We start from the raw sequence: 21,623 nt of genomic DNA on the forward strand, positions 1-21,623 counted from the left end.
TCCCACCTGTAGATCTTAACATCTCACTTACATATTAAGGAAAACATGGATTTCTCTGGAATAAGACATCGGATCGCAGATATCAAGGAATCATTTTATTCAGCTTCCTATGACCTGCATGCCCATATAGACAGCTCAGGACAGTTGATCCTAGTGACAGATTTGTGTTAAATGTTTGAACTTAAATCAATAATTTTAAATGATGTGGACACCTTCGTTGGCATTTTTCAATTAAATGCATGTATTATGGGCTACAACTAATTTTTACATTTGAGTTGCATTAAAAATGTTGCATAATTTGTCACCTACAAACTTCTTTTTTTCCCTATACATTGCTGGCTGCAGATTGAGTTAAATGAGAATCGGTCAGTGAATGTGCAATGATGGATGATTTTTTATTTGTTTTTTTCTGACTTTTTCTGAACTCCTCTCGGATGATTTTTGGCCATTTCAAAGTTCAGCTCAACTTGGATGTGGTCTCCAGTCATAGATCAGCTCAGAAGGGTTAAAGTTTGAGCAACAATTTCTATTTTTTTTTCAAAAACTTTCAAAGACCTGTTTCTTTAGGGACCTATTCAGATTTCAATGGACTTTGAGGGGCTTATATATTGGAAATTCCCCAAAAGTGATATTATTTTAAAAATCACATTCTACAAATACTTCAAAACTGCTGTCAGGATTTTTTTTAACCCTTCAGGTGCTACACAGGAATTAATGCAATGTCGAATGAGTTTTTTTTTTTTTTTTACTCTAAAATGTTGCTTTAGCCCCAATTGTTTCACTTTTACAAGGAATAGCATGATAAAATGGACCCCACAATTTGTTGCCATTTTCTTCTGAGTGCACTGTTACCCCACATATGGTCAGAAACCAGGGCTCTGAAGGGAAGGAGCACTATTTCAATTTTGTAACACAAATTTGGCTGAAATAGATTGTGAATGCCATGTTGCATTTGTGCTGGCTCTATGGCGCCAAAAAAGCCATACAAAAACCCACTGGGGAACCCATTATGGAAACTACACCCCTCAATGATTTTATCCAGGAGTATAGTAAACATTTTGAACTCACATGTACTACACAAAGTTTGATAACATTAGGTCGTCATATTGAAAATTTTTATTTTTTTTTCACAAAAATTGCTTTAGCCCTAAATGTTTCACTTTTGCAAGAGGTAACATGAAAAAGTGGACTGCAAAGTTTGTTAGTCACTTTCTTCTAAGCGTGGTGATGCCCCACACATAGTAGAAAAGTTCTGTTTGAACACACAGCAGGGCTCGGAAGGGAAGGAGCACCATTAGAATTTTGGAACACAAGTTTGGCTGAATTAAATTATGGGCACCATGTTGTATTTGAAGGGCACCTGATGCACCCAAACAGCAGAAAACCTTCACAAGTGGCCCCATTTTGGAAACTACAACCCTCAAGGATTTTGTTATAGGGTACAGTGATCATTTTGAACTCACAGGTACAACACAAAATTTGATAACATTAGGTTGTCATTTTGAAAATGTTCATTTTTTTTTCACGATAATGCTGCCTTAGGCTAGGTTCAGATTGCGTTAGAGCAATCCGTTTAGCGCTAAGCGCTAGCGGATTGCGCTAACGCAATGTATTTTTCGGGGTCGCGTTAAACGTCCCTGCTAGTGCAGATCCCCGATCTGCAAGAGCGGGGAACGGACCTCGGGCGCGCCGCGGACGCTGCAAGCAGCGTCCGAGTTGCGCTACAAAAGACCAGCACATCGCTAGCGCGTGCCGAAAATGACACGCGCTAGCAATGCCCTTTAACATTGCGGGCAATGGGAGCGCTAACGGACGCGGTGCACGGCGTTAATTTCGCCGTGCAACGCTGTCCGTTAGCGCTCACCCATTAACGCAATGGGAACCTAGCCTTAGCCTCAAATTTTTCAGTTTTTAAATAGGTAACATGAAAAAGTGGACCTCACAGTTTGTTACCCACTTTCTGAGCTTTTAGCCATATTTCTTTCTTCAATACCATCAAAAAGTTCTATTTGGAGCCACAGCAGGGCTTGGAAGGGAAGAAACGACATTTGGTATTTGGAATGTAATTTTTTTTGAATAGATTGGAGAATCCATATCTCATTTGCAGAGCCCCTGATATTTTTTTGCTATTTTTTACCGAATGTGGCAGTACCCCATATGTGGTTTGAGCACACGGTAGGGATCGAATCTGGAGGAGCCCTGCTTGGCTTCTAGAATGCAGATTTTGCTTGAGTAGATTGTGGGCTCCATTAGCTGAGCCCCTGAGGTTTCAGAACAGCAGAACTCCCTTCCATCCACCCCCACAGGGGACCCCGCATTGGAAATTTCACTGCCTAAGGAATTCATCAAGGGGTTTAGTGAGTATTTTGAACCAATAGATGCCTCACAGAATTTCATAACATTGGGAAGTGGAAATATAACATTTTAGTGGTAAAAATGTAATTTTTGTATTTGGAGCAAATTTGTCAGTTAAACAAGGGTTAATAGGTGAAACTAGACCCCCCACAATTTATTGCACAATTTCCCCCAAACGTGGTGCTGCCCCATAGGGCTGAGAAGGAAGGAGCGCTATTTGGCTTATGGAGCACAGATTTTGCTATAATAGTTTACGGGCAACATTTGTGAAGCCCCGAACATGACAGAATAGAAAGACCCCAAAAGTGACCCCATTGTAGAAACTGCACCTCTAAATGAATTAATCTACTGCTGCAGTGACTATTTTGTAACATTCACGGTGAGCTTTAATCTGGAGAATTGCAAATCTGTCCATCTAATACCCATACATTGTGCAACCATATAGTGTGGAGCCCCTATATAGTGTAGCGCCCCCATATATTGTGCCCAGCTTGTGCTTCTGGAGATATGCACCAAGTAAATTACTTATTGGGCTCTCCCCACTATAATAATGTCAAACATGTGGTCTCTTACTGTGGTTTAGGCACAATGGGGCTCAAGAGGAGGGGGGTATATGGATTTGGGAGCGCCGAATTCACTTGAACCTATTTGAGGGGGCGGGGGCTATGTTGCTTTTCCGGAGTCTTTGTTGTACTAGTAACATGGGAACCCCCTATAGTTCCAGTGGCAGATGACAGTCCTGAGTGGGGGCTGGTTTCGTGCTGGATAAATTAGGTTTTTTATCAGTAACATTTTGTGGTATATATTTTTGGATCGCTTCCAGAATAAGGCAGAATCACATTCTTGTGTTCTACACTGGGCACTTACCTCGGGGTTTCTGTGTAAATCTCACAAAAGATGTGATTTCGACAAAACCCCAATGGAACCGCACACCATCAGGCAGATGGCGACACTTCATACTCCGTTTGGCGTCTGCTCCGGCGGTCTCCATCTTTTTAGGCATGCACAGATCTGTGGTCGCCCACACTGTGCACTAGAAAGATGCCTAAAATAAGTGACACCGACTGAACACAGACCAAACGGAGTCAAAAGCGACTCCATCTGCCTCATAAGTGAGTGGTTACGTTGGAGATTTTGCTTGATTCACAGTCTTCCAAATTTATTTTTTTGCTATTTTTCACTAAGTCCCACTGTGGGACGTGTATATTTTTCACTCTGATCGTTGGTCTCAGGCATTGCAGTACTCGTGTACTGCAGTGCCTGAGACCTGTCAGTGACTCACTGACTTTACCTGTGAGACCCAGCCTATATCTGGATCTCACAGGCCACCGTACCCTGGGGTCATCAGATGACTTCAGAGTACCAGGTCAACGATCGGCACCTGCGTTTACGATCGTGGGGGGGGCGATCCTGCCATAGGGGGTCATTTAACCACTTAAATACCGCTGTTACGATTGATAGCGGTATTTAAAGAGTTAAACTGTCCCTATCGGCTCTTGTAAAGCTGTCACCCACGAAAATTGTGCCTGCGGGGGTGGACACTATTAACTTATTTCCAACCGCCGTTTTATAACGGCAATCCGGAATAAGGCCCCTTAACGACCACCGTTTTAATGCACATTGGCCGTCGTTAAGGGATTCCATTTTCTAAATTGTTCACGACTACCATTTTTTGGCCATAGAGCTAAAATTTTATGCTATGATCAATTTGACTTTTACAAATGTAGTTTATTTTTTATTTATTTATTTTTAATGGGGTAAAGTGAAGTGATTTGAATTTTTTTACTTTTTATTTTTTTACATTATTTTTTATAAAAACACATTACATTATTTGGCAGGGGTGGGAGAAGAATTCATTTGGAAAGTTCTTTCATTTTACTTGACACTCGAATTTCTCAGAAATGCTCAAAGGATTAATACGATTTATAATAACTCGAAAGATAAAGGGTCTGTAATTGTTTTTAGGTAAGGGGGCCATATAATAAGGGGGCCTTTGAATATAGACTATTATATGGGAGGATCATGTTGGAGGGTCCGGGTGTTTGTTTTGCAGCGCTCTTATTTCGTGATTGTGTTAGTCTGGCGCCTTTTGTGCTAGAAGTGAGAAAGAGAATTGGATGTGAGACTATGCAGGTGTAAGAACAATAATTCTGAGGAGCTCAGATTACACCAGGTGGGGGGACGTTTTTTTTCCCCTAAAACATGAAACCATTAAAACCCCTTACACAATATGGCCACTTAAATACGTTCTTCATTTCAAAGGGCAAAAACGGCTTTATTCCATGCCGTTATTTATAAAAAAAATAAAATAAATCATAGCGACAGCTACATAATGAATCCAACATATGACTCTCCGTGTAGATCCTAAAAAGACGTGACTGACACCCATATAAAGAATATGGGGTGATAGTCTCAACAATTATGTTGGGTTTCGCAGAATTCAAATAAAGCAAAGGCTGGTCACATCTTGCAGAAATGCTTATGTTCCGGTCTTTATGTTAGGGCACATTCAGACATGGCAGATTTGTTGCAGATTAAAAAAAATAATAAATCTAAAATCCCTGACAAATTGAACAATAACACATTTAAATAAACTACAGTGACATATAAAAGTTTGGGCACCCCTGGTCAAAATAACTGTTATTGTAAACAGTTAAGCACGTTGAAGATGAAATGATCTCTAAAAGGCCTGAAGTAAAGATTACATATTTCCTTTGTATTTTAGGGGGAAAAAAATACACTTTCATCTTTTGCATTGTAAAAATTACAAAAAGGAAAATGGACAGATTCAAAAGTTTGAGCACCCTTGGAGATTTGTGTGCTCACATAACTTTGACCAAGGTTTCAGACCTTAATTAGTCTGTTAGGGTTATGGCTTTTCAAGTTTCCCTTTCTTCAGTTCTAAATGTAACTAAGAAATGGCAGTTAATAGGAACAGTGGAGGTCAAGATAAGATCTGGAAGACCAAGTAAAATTTCAGTGATGGCTGCTTGTAGGATTGCTATAGAGGAAAATCAGAACCCTGACTGACTGCAAAAGACCTTCAGAAAGATTTAGCAGACTCTGGAGTTGTGGTACATTGTTCTACTGTTCAGAGACACCTGCACAAATATGACCTTCATGAAGAGTCATCAGAAGAAAACCTCTCCTGCATCCTCACCATAAAATTCAGTGTCAGTAGTAAACAAAAGAACATCTAAACAAGCCAGATGCATTTTGGAAACAACTCCTGTGGACCAATAAGGTTAAAATATAACTAGCGATGAACGAGTATACTCGTTACTCTGGTTTCCCGAACATGCTCAGGAGGTCTCCGAGTATTTTGGCGTGCTTGGAGATTTATTTTTTGTTGTCTCAGCTGCATGATTTGCAGCTGCTAGACAGGCTGAATACATGTGGGAATTCCCTAACAAAGAGGCATTCCTCACATGTATTCAGGCTGTCTAGCAGTCGCAAATCATGCAGCTGCGGCGACAAAAACGAAATCTCCGAGCACACCAAAATACTGAAGACCACCCGAGCATGCTCTGTGAAAACCAAGTAGCGAGTATACTCGCTCATCACTAAATATGACCCTTTTGACACAATGATCAGAGTGTATGTGTGGAGAAAAAAGAGCACAGAATTTCAGGAAAAAAAAAACATCTTGCCAACCATTAAGCATCGGGGTGGATCAATCATACTTTGGGGTTGTGTTGCAACCAATGGCACAAGGAACATTTCATGGGTAGAGGGAAGAAAGGATTAAGTGAAATTTCAACAAGTTCTTGATGAAAACATAACAACATTTGTACAAAAGCTGAAGGTGAAAAGAGGATGGCTTATACTAATGGATAATAATTCTACACACATGTCAAAATCCACAACAGACGACCTCAAAAGGTGCAGGATCAAGGTTTTACAATGGCCCTCACAGTCCTCTGATCTAAACTTCACTGAAAATCTGTGGCTAGACCTCAAAATAGCAGAAGATGCAAGACGACCCAGGAGTCTCACAGAACTGGAAGAATTTTCCAAGGAAGAATGGATAAAAATCCCTCAAACAAGAATTGAAAAACTCTTGTCTGGCTACAAAAAGCATTTACGAGCTGTGATACTTGCAAAAGGGGGTGCTACAAGGTACTAATTATGCAGGATGCCCAAACTTTTGCATTGTCCCATTTTCCTATTTGTAATTTTTAAAACGTAAAAGATGAAAAAATATATATTTTTTGCCTAAAATACAAGAGAAAATGTATCATCTTTAACTTTAGGCCTTTTAGAGATCATTTCACCTTCAATTTGCTTAACTGTTCAAGGTAACAATAATTTTTTCCTGTATATATACTGGAAAAATTTGTGCTGCGACTATTAAAATCAGTTACGTTACAGATTTGTCGCAGGTTTTAACCTTTACAATGAAAAGTGGGAAACCTATTACTCACCTGTCCAAAATATTTTGCAGGGTTCCGTATCTTCCTTTCCCGGCGACCAGCTCCCTCTGCTCTTGCCTAGGCCTTTTTAGGCCAACTCAGGCAGCACTACACTGCCTGAGTATTCAGTATTTCACTAGGCACTGCTCCTAATAGCCAGTTTCCTACTCCACACTGATGAGGGGCAAATACCCCGAAACAGCTGTCTGTGGATGGATACCATGTTTTGGCATAGGTGGTTTTCCTTTATTGGATGCTGCCCTTCCCGTGGTTGTTCCTTTCCGGTGAAAGACCTGGCTATTCATTGCTTGCATTGAGAAACACGTGATGGTGTCTCCGCGGCTTTTCTACATGCATTTGCATATTTCCCATCAGGGATGGGGGCAGTGTTCTGGATCACTGCGTTGAGAAACACGTGATGGTGTCTCCGCGGTGTTGGATGTTTTGATCTCCCCGAGGTCATTCACCCTTATGTTTATAGTCTTTTCACTAGGCACTGCTCCTAATAGCCAGTTTCCTACTCCACACTGATGAGGGGCAAATACCCCGAAACAGCTGTCTGTGGATGGATACCATGTTTTGGCATAGGTGGTTTTCCTTTATTGGATGCTGCCCTTCCCATGGTTGTTCCTTCTAGGTGAAAGACCTGGCTATTTATTGCTTGTGTTGAGAAACACGTGACGGTGTCTCCGCGGCTTTTCTACATGCATTTGCATATTTCCCATCAGGGATGGGGGCAGTGTTCTGGATCACTGCGTTGAGAAACACGTGATGGTGTCTCCGCGGTGTTGGATGTTTCGATCTCCCCGAGGTCATTCACCCTTGTTTATAGTCTTTTCACTAGGCACTGCTCCTAATAGCCAGTTTCCTACTCCACACTGATGAGGGGCAAATACCCCGAAACAGCTGTCTGTGGATGGATTGCTTGCGTTGAGAAACACGTGATGGTGTCTCCGCGGCTTTTCTACATGTATTCAGGTAGTTAGACATGCATCACTACTATCCATCTGGAATCTGTTGTGTCTCCTGACAAACACATCTGAGCTGTACCACTGAGCTTTACTAAATATTTTCTAGTAAGTGTCCTGACAAATTTGACTTGCCAGTTTGCTTTGTCAGCTTTGCTGTTTCAAGGTACCCCTTCACATACTCAGCGCTCCATTACCAAGATCTGTATACTAGGCTCTGCTGTCTGTACCTGTATGTACACTCGACTCCGCTGTACCAAGGTGTCAGTCTGCATAATCAGCTTTGCTAGACTAAGGTCTCAGTCCCCACACTTGGCTCTGCTGTACCAAGGTGCCCGTCTACATTCCCAGTTCTGCTGTTCCACATGCCATACAGCATATCAAGCTCACCTGTTCGATGTGTTGTCCAACATATCCAACTCCTTCTCCACGTAGTACCATCTGCCTTCTACCATATCCAGCTCCACTTTTCCATGATACATCATGTGCCATCCAGGATATCCAGCTGCGTTGTTCCACAGAGTTCAGTTCCTGACCTGCCTATCGGGCTCTGCTGTTCCACAAGCTGTCTGACTTTTCCAACTACGCTTGTGTTTTAATCCAATTAAATACCCTTTACCGCATGCACAGTCTTTTGACCAGATCAGAATATCCTCCTGGATGATTTTCTTGACCTACTTGAAAGACTGTGGATACAATAAAGTGCTCTTACTTGGATTTGGAGATAGAAAAGTGTTTGGATTGCTTTTTTCAACTTTTCCTTGCACCAGTGTTCATTTTCCTGAAGCCAAGATGCGAACTCTGCTTCAGGAAAATGGCCGCCGCGATCTCCATCTGCGCACGCGTGGCATCCTGCGGCCATTTTCCTGAAGCCGCGGCCAGCAGAGCGCCGCTTCTGCGCACGCGCGGCCAAAGGAAGATGGCCGCCCCCACCGATCACCAATGAAATAGTGCACATCGCGCTCTTTTAACTCCCCTGTGCAGTGGATTCGGGACCTTGGGCATGCGCAAACCACTACGCCACCAACGGAAAACTAAGCAAGATCTGTGGGAAGACACCACGCCCTTTTGACCAGACCAGCCTGATTGACAGGCGAAAACGGCTACTTTGGTAACGTATTTTGGCAGCATAGGTGGGGAATCGGGGTCCACAAAATACACTGTTGTAATGCACAGCTCAGGCCCTATTTAACAGTATTTTTATCTCATACTGAAAAAACGGGGTGACAGGTGCCCTTTAATCTGTTTATTTGGTTTAGTGGATCCCCCTCACCAGATGAGCCATGACAAAACTCAAGACAAATTTTCTGCAGATTTGTTCCTCCTTATGCCTCATTCAGATGTCTATTCATTATTTCACAGATTGTTTATGCCCATTATTACCTAAGGCGCTGTTTGCATTTGTTTTGCTTTTTTTCTGTGGGTTGTGTCTGCAAAAAAATGGAGACGTCAATTTTGATCCAAGTCACAGATCAAACTCTCCTATTCGAATTGATGGGTCCATGTAAAAAATAAAATGGTGCACGGATGCCATCCAAGTGCTGTCCATTCTTCACTTTTTAAGGGCTCATGCAGACGTCTAAGCAACATAGTCATCAAATTCTCCAGCTGGAAATTTAGCTGCTTCACATCAGCAGAGCGGCTCTTCTTCTTCCGGGCTGCTCAGTTAACAGGGCGTGACTGCTGACATCATAATGACTGACCTTTGGCTCCCCGCAGTTAGGTTAGCGGGGAGCCGGCTGTCAATCAGCATGATGTCGGCAGTCACATCCCATCAACAGAGCAGCATGGATGAGAAGTCACTGAATCGCCGGCAGGAGCAGTCAGTGACCGCTCTGTGCCGGGAGAGATCGGCTTCGGGCACAACAGGCAGGTAGTTATCAATTACATTGCCAGTAAGATTTTTGACCATAGTGAAAAAAAAATGAACTGTCCTGGATAACCCCTTTAATTAAAAAATATCAAGTTAATCACATTTTTATAGTTCTGATACCTGCTTTGTGCCTCATTAGGAAGCCCCTTTTTTTAGAATTTATTATCAGGACGTTATAACGAGCCACATAATGGAGCCATACGTAACACGAAAAGCATTTGCTCAGAGCCAATTAATCTAATTCCAGAAAAGGGATCAGTGTAATGAAACCTCTTGTATTTTTTTTTCTTTAGCTCCTCTCAAACTATCATTTTACTGGAGTAAGAACACCTGCAAAGATGGAACAATACATGACCCCACATGTGAAAGGACTACTGATTGCTGGGGATTAAGAAAATGTATGGTAGTTGCTTTTAGCAAGGCAATTCCATACTAGGTAAGTGGGTTGTAAACTTTGAAGAGGTATGTATTAATGTACCACAGCGGGCAGAAATACCACTATTAGTGTGTTCTGATAAAAGGTAATTGGAAGCTGCAAGGATTCAGACTAAGAAATGCATTAACCCCTTACATCATGTCAGACAATACCTAATGCAACTCATATTGACGACAAAATATCGAGTACACACGATTGTTTTCTAAAAGATCAGAGAGAGAGGTACGGAGGGATGAGGCTGTGATTATGTCGGTGCCTTTTTTTCTTTGGGCAGTTTATCAAAAAATATTTCAATAAATGCCTCATATGATGATTTTTTTTTGCTCCAGGTATTTATTGACGTCATTATTTGAAAATAAAAAAAATGGTTGTCATTGTACATTAAAGAGAGCCTGTTACGTTGTACATGCCATCCAATCTGTGGACAGCACGGTATAGAGGAGAAGCTGAGTAGAGTGATATATACAAAGGGAAACATTCAGTATAACTTGTATTTTATTCCTTGACCTCCCTGGTGTTTGCATACATAGGAGTCCAGTGGGCGGTCCTACTAGTGATTGGCAGCTATCTCTGCATGATTGGTACAGGAAAACCAAAGAAATGAGTCCGAGCCTAAGTCGGTACGTATGCAATGTGTGAGAGCTTATTCACACTATGACTATCCCACCTGGGTACATCTTGTCTTGGTGACATAGCTTTATGCTTTTCAGCTTTTCTTTTATCAAAATAGTGTTAACCGAGTACCCTATGTTATTTACATGTACTATTACCATTTACATATTTACTTACTATAGTGTTTGCAAATTTATAGACGTCATAGCCGAAATTGTTGGCACTCTTGAAATTATTTCAGAAAATGAAGTATTTTTCCCAGAAAATTATTACAATCATCCACGCTTTGTTATACATGTGTTTATTTCATTTCTGTGTACTGGAACAACACACAAAACAAATAAAGAAAAAAGGGCAAATTGGACATCATTTCACACAAAACCCCCCAAACGGGCCCGACAAAATTGTTGGCACCCTCAACTTAATATTTAGTTGTACACCCTTTGGCATAAGTAACTGCAATCAATCGTTTCCTATAACCATCCACAAGCTTCTTACACCTCTCAGCTGGCATTTTGCACCACTCTTCTTTTGTAAACTGCTCCAAGTGTCTCATATTTGAACGAGCCTTCTCCCAACATCAATTTTAAGATGTCTGCACAGGTGTTGAATAGGATTTAGATCCAGGCTCATTGCTGCTACTTCAGAACTCTCCAGCGTTTTGTTTCCATCCATATTTCAGGGTGCTTCTTGAAGAATGTTTGGGGTCATTGTCCTGCTGGAAGACTCATGACCTACGACACAAACCCAGGTTTCTTACTCTGGGCACTACATTGCAACCCAAAATCCTATGGTAATCTTCAGATTTCACGATGCCTTGCACAAAGTCGTGGCACCCACTGCCAGAGGCAGCAAAACAACTCCAAAACATCTTTAAACCTCCATCATATTTGACTGTAGGTGCTGTGTTCTTTTTCTTTGTAGTCCTCATTCCATTTCCGCTGAACAGCAGAATGATGTATTTTACCAAAAAGATCTGTCTTGGTCTCATCTGTCCACAAGACACTTTCCCAGAAGGATTTTGGCTTACTCACTTACATTTTGCTAAACTGCAGTCTTGCTCTTTTAAGTCTCTGTGTCAGCAGTGGAGTCCTCCTGGATCTCCTGCCATAGTGTTTCATATAATACAAATGTCGACGGATAGTTTGCGCTGACACTGATGCACCATGAGCCTACAGGATAGCTTGAATTTCTTGATTGGGGCTGCTTATACACAATGCAGACTATCCTGCGTTGCAACCTTTCATCAATTTTTCTCTCTATGTCTCTCTATGTCCAGGTATATTAGTTGCAGTCTCATTGGTTGTGAACTTCTTGATTATGTTGAGCACTGTGGACAAAGGAAAATCGAGATCTCTGAAAATGGACTTGTAACCTTAGATTGTTTATATTATTCAACAATTCTGGTTTTCAAGTTCTTAGACAGTTCTCGTCTCCTCTGTCTGTTATCCATGCTGGGTTGTAAGTATTTTGATTGGCAGCTCAGTCATCCAATCTAATGCAGGGGCGTGCAGAGTTGTCAATATTTTGATAGACAGCTCAGCTGTCCAATCTGAAACTAGGTGGTGCTGAGCTTCCTTCAGGTGTTCCTTGTCCTTAGTGTTTACCCAGCTATTTAGCTAAGCTATCAGTCCCAGCCATCTGGTAGTCATAGCTTTCAGCTCAGTGGTGTATTCTCTCTGTGGTTTGTTCTCTGAACTCAGTCATTCTGATCTTTTGTTGGTGAACCTTTGATTTGCCTTTTAACTACTTGTTTGTATTACCCCTTTTGCCTTGATGCACTCTGACTTTGGAATTCTGACCCTGGACTGTGCCCTGACTACGTGGTTTGTCTCTTCCCTGTATTTATGACGTACCATCCTGGCTCTTTACCTCGGACTCCTTGACTTCCCTGACTCACGTCTTGTCTTCGAGAGCGATTCAGCGTCACACTAACTTCCTGCGGACCTTATTTTCTGATTGTATTTGCTTTGCTTTTATTTACATGCATTGTAGGTTAAATTAGCAAATTATTTTTTTTCTATTGAATAGTTTTATGATGACATCATTCTGATACTTGGGGTCTTCAGTCCTCATTTTACAGCATATTGGGTACAAATTTCTGGAATCTGCCATGTATCAGTTTGAGGACCCTTACTAACCTTTGATCTTTTTTTGGCGTCCTTTTTCATTGTTTTTAAAAGTTTGATCATATATATCCGATACAATTGATTACTTTTGGTAGCTTTGTGTATTAGACAGTAATTAGATCACTTACACCCACTTCTTCTTTCTTATATGTTTTGCAGGTTATTTTAGTGTGTGGCACTTTATACGTCAAAATTGTGTGGTACTGTGCACCACTCTGAGAACCATGCAGCCTTTGTGCATATGTGTTTCTTTTTGTATATGGCTTGAAAAAGGCCCTTTGTGGCAGAAATGTCGATTTTTTTTTTTAAATTCTGTGTATGCTGCGTAATAATAAAGATAACACTTTGGAAGAGAAAAACTGATTGGATATTTCAAGTTGGTATTTTATATGTAGTATTCGCATCCTAGCTTCATTTGTTTCACCCTTTATGCAGTACTCCTCTGCAGCCCCAATGCAGTTGACAGAGCAGTGCTCTTCAGCTCCGCAACTCATCACATCTGGTCGGTGTCGGGAACAGTTGATTGGCAGGGGTGATGTTGATGCACTCCCATCGATCTGATATTGATGACCTATCATGAGTCCTGAGGATAGCTCATCAATATTAAAGTAGTGCCTGCAGCCCCGATGCGTGTCTAGCGTAAAGCGAAACGCGCGTCGGGGCTGCATGCACTGCATCTCACAGGGAGAGAAATGGGTAAGATATATCTCTACCTTTCTATTTAGGTTAATTGCTGTTGTCTTCTATTCAGCTATTTAGCAGTATCATAACATAGACCATATAGGTACACACTAATGGTTGCCATACATATAATCAATACTTTGTTTACTTCCTTTTGCTAAACAGGTGCTCGTGTATTAAGCTTGATACCACTATGTATCGTTAATTAGCATTGCCACTTTTTGTATAATTTTTTTCTTATGATTTTCTCTTCCCTCCCCATATGTGGACTACATGCCTTTAATACCTGAGTCTTATTGTTATAGATTTGATTCTTATATGGGGATGTACATATGTTTTGGCATTTCTTCTATGACTTAATAACATTTATTGAATATATTTTGATAGACTTATGACTCCATGTTTTCAGTAGTATATTCCATGCTGGGAGTGTCCATCTGCTTATTTGAATGGGTCATTTTGAGGCATAAGGCATATTACACATATTGTGTTAATAGAATATGTTTTCAGTTCAGATGATATTGTTTTAAAGACTTGAGCCCCAAGCCCGGACAATTCCTTTAAGCCTTAGACAGGGACAAGTGGCTTTCCATATGGTATAAGTTTCTAAATAATCCTTCTTCTAAAATACATTTAATAGAGTCTAACTGTTTCCCAGAAGTAAATGCTGCCAAATTACCAGAACCAACCGCCTTGAGGGCTAGCTCGAAAGAGCAGCATTAATGCCTAAGGCAGTAAAGCCAGAGAGGCAGCATTTGCTGCCAGGTTAAATATGTCTAGATGTCTGTTTACTAATTAAATGTGTTGTTTGTCTGGCAAAACTTTAATGACTTTGAGAACCTTCTGAATTATTTTTTTTAAGCTTTGATTTTCTGCTTTGTTTGGATTGGCACTCCTAAATATAATACTTTGTTTGCTATTGAAACAATGCAAGAAGAAGAAGAAGCAGAAGTTGCAGCATGGGATTTACATGGCTCTACTGTTAGAAAAAAAAGTGTCATCCCTTGGAATTATCATCCAATGATGAGAGCAATTTTGATTTTAGCATGGATTTTATGGACTGGGAAAATAAAAACTATTAGTGTGAACAATGATAGCAAGTTATAACAGCTTGATTTTTATTCCTAACCTAACAGCCGCTTGCCTTCTTTGTAAACTAATGCAAACTTATAAATAGTTGTGTAATTACAATTCAATGTTGCAATCGAGTGATCACGATGTAAAAAGTCCAAACTTCTGAAAATAAATTGTTATTTATCAAAAAGTTAAGCAACGTTATGTATTTTTTTCTGTGACGTAAGATTCACATGTTCATGAAATCCCGAGGGCTGACGGTTGGGTGTCACGACCTGAGCGAACTTCCTCATAGATCTATTCAGCTTAAATCAAAATTATTCAATCTTCCTATTGCAAATTTGATTTATTAGCAAAATTTACAAACTTTCTGAAATTTGCATTAAATCAAACAATAACAATTGAAATAACCGAACACAATAATATAACGACTTGTTTCTCCAAATGTAACTTTTACTGCCAGCTGCAGTCTCAGAATTATTCCAGCCCTTCTTGAAAGCGTTTTTGGTACTTAGTAGAGCTCCTCTGGCTGTTATGACCTGCTGCAAACGAATAATAGCCGGACTGCAGCTTCTGGGAATGTTTATGAGGAATCTTATCCATTCTTCATTGACAATGGCCTCTGTTTTCCTACTATTCTTGCGTTTGTGTGCTGCTACCGCCTTCTTCAAATCCCACCAAAATTTTGTTCTGGGGTCAAGTCAGATGATTGTGACGGTCACTCCAGAATCTTTAGAAACTTTGTACAAAGCCAAAACTTTGAGTTATGCTTGGAATCATTCTCCTGTTCCAATGACACTCAAGCTAGGATTTCCTGATAATTGTTTTATGGCAGTTGAACAGTTGTACTCAACTAATTTTTTGGTGCCGAAGACAAATATAATGCTTAAATTTGCTGATTGGCTCTAATTTTCAAGATACAGAGGAGGTTGTTATTGCTTATGACACCTTTCATGAAGGCTTATAAAAAAATTGCGTATTTATTATTGCATTGTTAGTAGCTGGTCTATTAAATCATCTATTGAGCCTTCAGTATTCCATCTCCTTAGGATGACCTATAAAAGAAGCCACCTCAGCTCCGATGATGTAATCCAAATTACAGTTGCATCATCTACTTTTATAAGTTCTTTCTGTGTAAGGTATACAGTTTTAGGACCCCTTAGCTTAGTTTCTTAGCGTATTGACATGTTTCTATGTTTTTTCAGATATGCCTCATTCTTGCATTGACAAAGCAGATAGTTTTTGCTACATATGCGGAGAAGTCACTTTTGAGTCACAAAGGCGAATCTTGAGTATCATGATAAGAAAAGCCTACAACCTGTATTTTGGCTGCAGAATAAATCAGGACAATAGTTGGGCACCACACATATGCTGCAATAGATATGCTTCACATCTTACCCAGTAGTTGCATGGGAAAAGAAAATCTATGCCTTTTGCAATCTCAATGATCTAGAGAGAGCCAACCGATCACAATACCAATTGTTATTTCTGCATGGTGCCCCCCATTAGGAAAGGTGTTTCAAGGAAGAAAAAGCGGACTTTACATTATCCAAACTGTTGTGAATTTGGATTCTGGGCTCCCCCGGTGGCTACTGGTGGAATTGAACTGGTGTCTTCATCTTCTCTGTTCACCTGTTCCCATCAAGATGTGGGAGTCGCTATATAACCTTGCTGCTCTGTTAGTTGCTTGCCGGTCAACAATGTTATCAGAAGCCTCTCTGTGCTTGTTCCTGCTCCTAGACAACTACTAGATAAGTTGGACTCTTGTCCATGTTTGTTTTTGCATTTTTGTTCCAGTTCACAGCTGTAGTTTCGTTACTGTGTCTGGAAAGCTCTTGTGAACAGGAATTGCCACTCTGGTGTTATGAGTTAATGCCAGAGTTTTAAAGTAATTTCTGGATGGTGTTTTGATAGGGTTTTTAGCTGACCATGAAAGTGTCCTTTCTGTCTTCTGCTATGTAGTAAGTGGACCTCAAATTTGCTAAACCTATTTTCATACTACGTTTGTTATTTCATCTTGATTCACCGCCAATACATGTGGGGGGCCTCTGTCTCCTTTCGGGGTATTTCTCTAGAGGTGAGCTAGGACTAATATTTTCCTCTGCTAGCTTTATTTAGTCCTCCGGCTGGTGCTGGGCATCTAGAATCAACGTAGGCATGCTACCCGGCCACTGCTAGTTGTGCGTTAGGTTTAGTTCATGGTCAGCTCAGTTTCCATCTTCCAAGAGCTAGTTCCTATATATGCTGATGCTATGATCTCTTGCCATTGAGATCATGACAGTTTGACCGGACCACTAAAGGGTTAAAATCCTTGGCTGAGAAAGGAGAGAAATAAGTAGTCTGCTGAAATTTTTTTTTTTTTTTTTTTTTTTCTCTCCTTTGAATGGCCCTGTGTTCACCTGTTTGCAATGGATCTTCAGAGTGTAACTGCAGGTTTGAATAATCTCGCCACGAAGATACAAAATTTGCAAGATTTTGTTTGTCATGCACCTGTATCTGAGCCGAGAATTCCTTTGCCGGAATTTTTTTCGGGGAATAGATCTGGGTTTCAGAATTTTCGAAATAATTGCAAATTATTTTTGTCCCTGAAATCTCGCTCTGCCGGAGATCCTGCACAGCAGGTCAGGATTGTGATTTCCTTGCTCCGGGGCGACCCTCAAGACTGGGCTTTTTCATTGACACCAGGGGATCCTGCGTTGCTCAATGTGGATGCGTTTTTTCTGGCCTTGGGGTTGCTTTATGACGAACCTCATTTGGAGCTTCAGGCAGAAAAAACTTTGATGTCCCTATCTCAGGGGCAAGATGAAGCGGAAATTTACTGCCAAAGATTCCGTAAATGGTCTGTGCTTACTCAGTGGAATGAGTGCGCCCTGGCGGCGACTTTCAGAGAGGGTCTCTCTGATGCCATTAAGGATGTTATGGTGGGGTTCCCTGTGCCTGCGGGTCTGAATGAGTCCATGACAATGGCTATTCAGATCGATAGGCGTTTGCGGGAGCGCAAACCAGTGCACCATCTGGCGGTGTCCACTGAGAAATCGCCAGAGAGTATGCAGTGTGATAGAATTCTGTCCCGAAGCGAGCGGCAGAATTTTAGACGGAAAAATGGGTTGTGTTTCTATTGTGGTGATTCTACTCATGTTATATCAGCATGCTCTAAGCGCACTAAAAAGCTTGGTAAATCTGTTTCCATTTGCACCTTACCGTCTAAGTTTATTCTATCTGTGACCCTGATTTGCTCTTTGTCATCTATTACCACGGACGCCTATGTCGACTCTGGCGCCGCTTTGAGTCTTATGGATTGGTCCTTTGCCAAACGCTGTGGGTATGATTTAGAGCCTTTGGAGACTCCTATTCCTCTGAAGGGGATTGACTCCACCCCATTGGCTAATAATAAACCACAATACTGGACACAAGTAACTATGCGTATTAATCCGGATCACCAGGAGATTATTCGCTTTCTGGTGCTGTATAATCTACATGATGATTTGGTGCTAGGATTGCCTTGGCTGCAATCTCACAACCCAGTCCTCGACTGGAAAGCTATGTCTGTGTTGAGCTGGGGATGTAAGGGGGCTCATGGGGATGTACCTGTGGTTTCCATTTCATCATCTATTCCCTCTGAAATTCCTGAATTCCTGTCTGACTATCGTGACGTCTTTGAAGAATCCAAGCTTGGTTCGTTACCTCCGCACCGAGAGTGCGATTGTGCCATAGATTTAATCCCGGGTAGTAAATACCCAAAGGGTCGTTTATTTAATCTGTCTGTGCCTGAACATGCTGCTATGCGTGAATATATAAAGGAGTCCTTGGAAAAGGGACATATTCGTCCATCGTCATCTCCCTTAGGAGCCGGTTTTTTCTTTGTGTCAAAAAAAGACGGCTCTTTGAGACCATGTATTGATTATCGGCTTTTGAATAAAATCACTGTTAAATATCAATACCCATTGCCGTTGCTGACTGATTTGTTTGCTCGCATAAAGGGGGCCAAGTGGTTCTCTAAGATTGACCTTCGTGGGGCGTATAATTTGGTGCGAATCAGGCAGGGGGATGAGTGGAAAACCGCATTTAATACGCCCGAGGGCCACTTTGAGTATTTAGTGATGCCTTTTGGTCTTTCAAATGCTCCGTCAGTTTTCCAGTCCTTTATGCATGATATTTTTCGCGATTATTTGGATAAATTTATGATTGTGTATCTGGATGATATTCTGATTTTTTCGGATGACTGGGACTCTCATGTCCAGCAAGTCAGGAGGGTTTTTCAGGTTTTGCGGTCTAATTCTTTGTGTGTGAAGGGTTCTAAGTGTGTTTTTGGGGTACAGAGGATTTCCTTTTTGGGATATATTTTTTCCCCCTCTTCCATTGAAATGGATCCTGTCAAGGTTCAAGCTATTTGTGATTGGACGCAGCCCTCTTCTCTTAAGAGTCTTCAGAAATTTTTGGGCTTTGCTAACTTTTATCGTCGATTTATTGCTGGTTTTTCGGATATTGCTAAGCCATTGACCGATTTGACTAAGAAGGGTGCTGATGTTGCTGATTGGTCCCCTGATGCTGTGGAGGCCTTTCGGGAGCTTAAGCGCCGTTTTTCCTCTGCCCCTGTGTTGCGTCAGCCTGATGTTGCTCTACCTTTTCAGGTTGAGGTCGACGCTTCTGAGATCGGAGCTGGGGCAGTGTTGTCGCAGAAAAGTTCTGACTGCTCCGTGATGAGGCCTTGTGCCTTCTTTTCCCGTAAATTTTCGCCCGCTGAGCGGAATTATGATGTTGGGAATCGGGAGCTTTTGGCCATGAAGTGGGCTTTTGAGGAGTGGCGCCATTGGCTTGAGGGGGCCAGACATCAGGTGGTGGTATTGACTGACCACAAAAATTTGGTTTATCTTGAGACCGCCAGGCGCCTGAATCCTAGACAGGCGCGCTGGTCATTATTTTTCTCTCGGTTTAATTTTGTGGTGTCATACCTACCGGGTTCTAAGAATGTTAAGGCGGATGCCCTTTCTAGGAGTTTTGAGCCTGACTCGCCTGGTAACTCTGAGCCCACAGGTATCCTTAAGGATGGAATGGTATTGTCAGCCGTTTCTCCAGACCTGCGGCGGGCCTTGCAGGAGTTTCAGGCGGATAGACCTGATCGTTGCCCACCTGATAAACTGTTTGTTCCTGATGATTGGACCAGTAGAGTTATCTCTGAGGTTCATTCTTCTGCGTTGGCAGGTCATCCTGGCATTTTTGGTACCAGGGATTTGGTGGCAAGGTCCTTCTGGTGGCCTTCCCTGTCACGAGATGTGCGAGGCTTTGTGCAGTCTTGTGACGTTTGTGCTCGGGCCAAGCCTTGTTGTTCTCGGGCTAGTGGATTGTTGTTGCCCTTGCCTATTCCTAAGAGGCCTTGGACGCACATCTCGATGGATTTTATTTCAGATCTGCCTGTTTCTCAGAAGATGTCTGTCATCTGGGTGGTGTGTGACCGTTTCTCTAAGATGGTCCATTTGGTTCCTCTGCCCAAGTTGCCTTCTTCTTCCGAGTTGGTTCCTCTGTTTTTTCAAAATGTTGTTCGTTTGCATGGTATTCCTGAGAATATCGTTTCTGACAGAGGGACCCAATTCGTGTCTAGATTTTGGCGGGCATTCTGTGCTAGGATGGGCATAGATTTATCTTTTTCGTCCGCTTTCCATCCTCAGACGAATGGCCAGACTGAGCGGATTAATCAGACCCTGGAGACATATCTGAGGTGTTTTGTGTCTGCTGACCAGGATGATTGGGTTGCTTTTTTGCCATTGGCGGAGTTCGCTCTCAATAATCGGGCCAGCTCTGCCACTTTGGTGTCCCCGTTTTTCTGTAATTCGGGGTTTCATCCTCGATTTTCCTCTGGTCAGGTGGAATCTTCGGATTGTCCTGGAGTGGATGCTGTGGTGGAGAGATTGCATCAGATCTGGGGGCAGGTGGTGGACAATTTGAGGTTGTCCCAGGAGAAGACTCAGCTTTTTGCTAACCGCCGTCGTCGTGTTGGTCCTCGTCTTCGTGTTGGGGACTTGGTGTGGTTGTCTTCTCGTTTTGTCCCTATGAGGGTCTCTTCTCCTAAGTTTAAGCCTCGGTTCATCGGCCCGTATAAGATATTGGAGATTCTTAACCCTGTTTCCTTCCGTTTGGACCTCCCTGCATCCTTTTCTATTCATAACGTTTTTCATCGGTCATTATTGCGCAGGTATGAGGTACCGGTTGTGCCTTCCGTTGAGCCTCCTGCTCCGGTGTTGGTTGAGGGTGAGTTGGAGTACGTTGTGGAGAAAATCTTAGACTCTCGTGTTTCCAGACGGAGACTCCAGTATCTGGTCAAGTGGAAGGGATACGGCCAGGAGGATAATTCTTGGGTGAATGCATCTGATGTTCATGCCTCTGATCTGGTTCGTGCCTTTCATAGGGCCCATCCTGATCGCCCTGGTGGTTCTGGTGAGGGTTCGGTGCCCCCTCCTTGAGGGGGGGGTACTGTTGTGAATTTGGATTCTGGGCTCCCCCGGTGGCTACTGGTGGAATTGAACTGGTGTCTTCATCTTCTCTGTTCACCTGTTCCCATCAAGATGTGGGAGTCGCTATATAACCTTGCTGCTCTGTTAGTTGCTTGCCGGTCAACAATGTTATCAGAAGCCTCTCTGTGCTTGTTCCTGCTCCTAGACAACTACTAGATAAGTTGGACTCTTGTCCATGTTTGTTTTTGCATTTTTGTTCCAGTTCACAGCTGTAGTTTCGTTACTGTGTCTGGAAAGCTCTTGTGAACAGGAATTGCCACTCTGGTGTTATGAGTTAATGCCAGAGTTTTAAAGTAATTTCTGGATGGTGTTTTGATAGGGTTTTTAGCTGACCATGAAAGTGTCCTTTCTGTCTTCTGCTATGTAGTAAGTGGACCTCAAATTTGCTAAACCTATTTTCATACTACGTTTGTTATTTCATCTTGATTCACCGCCAATACATGTGGGGGGCCTCTGTCTCCTTTCGGGGTATTTCTCTAGAGGTGAGCTAGGACTAATATTTTCCTCTGCTAGCTTTATTTAGTCCTCCGGCTGGTGCTGGGCATCTAGAATCAACGTAGGCATGCTACCCGGC

This window comes from Ranitomeya variabilis, chromosome 2, assembly GCF_051348905.1.
Source record: "Ranitomeya variabilis isolate aRanVar5 chromosome 2, aRanVar5.hap1, whole genome shotgun sequence".
In the NCBI taxonomy this organism is placed as follows: domain Eukaryota; kingdom Metazoa; phylum Chordata; class Amphibia; order Anura; family Dendrobatidae; genus Ranitomeya; species Ranitomeya variabilis.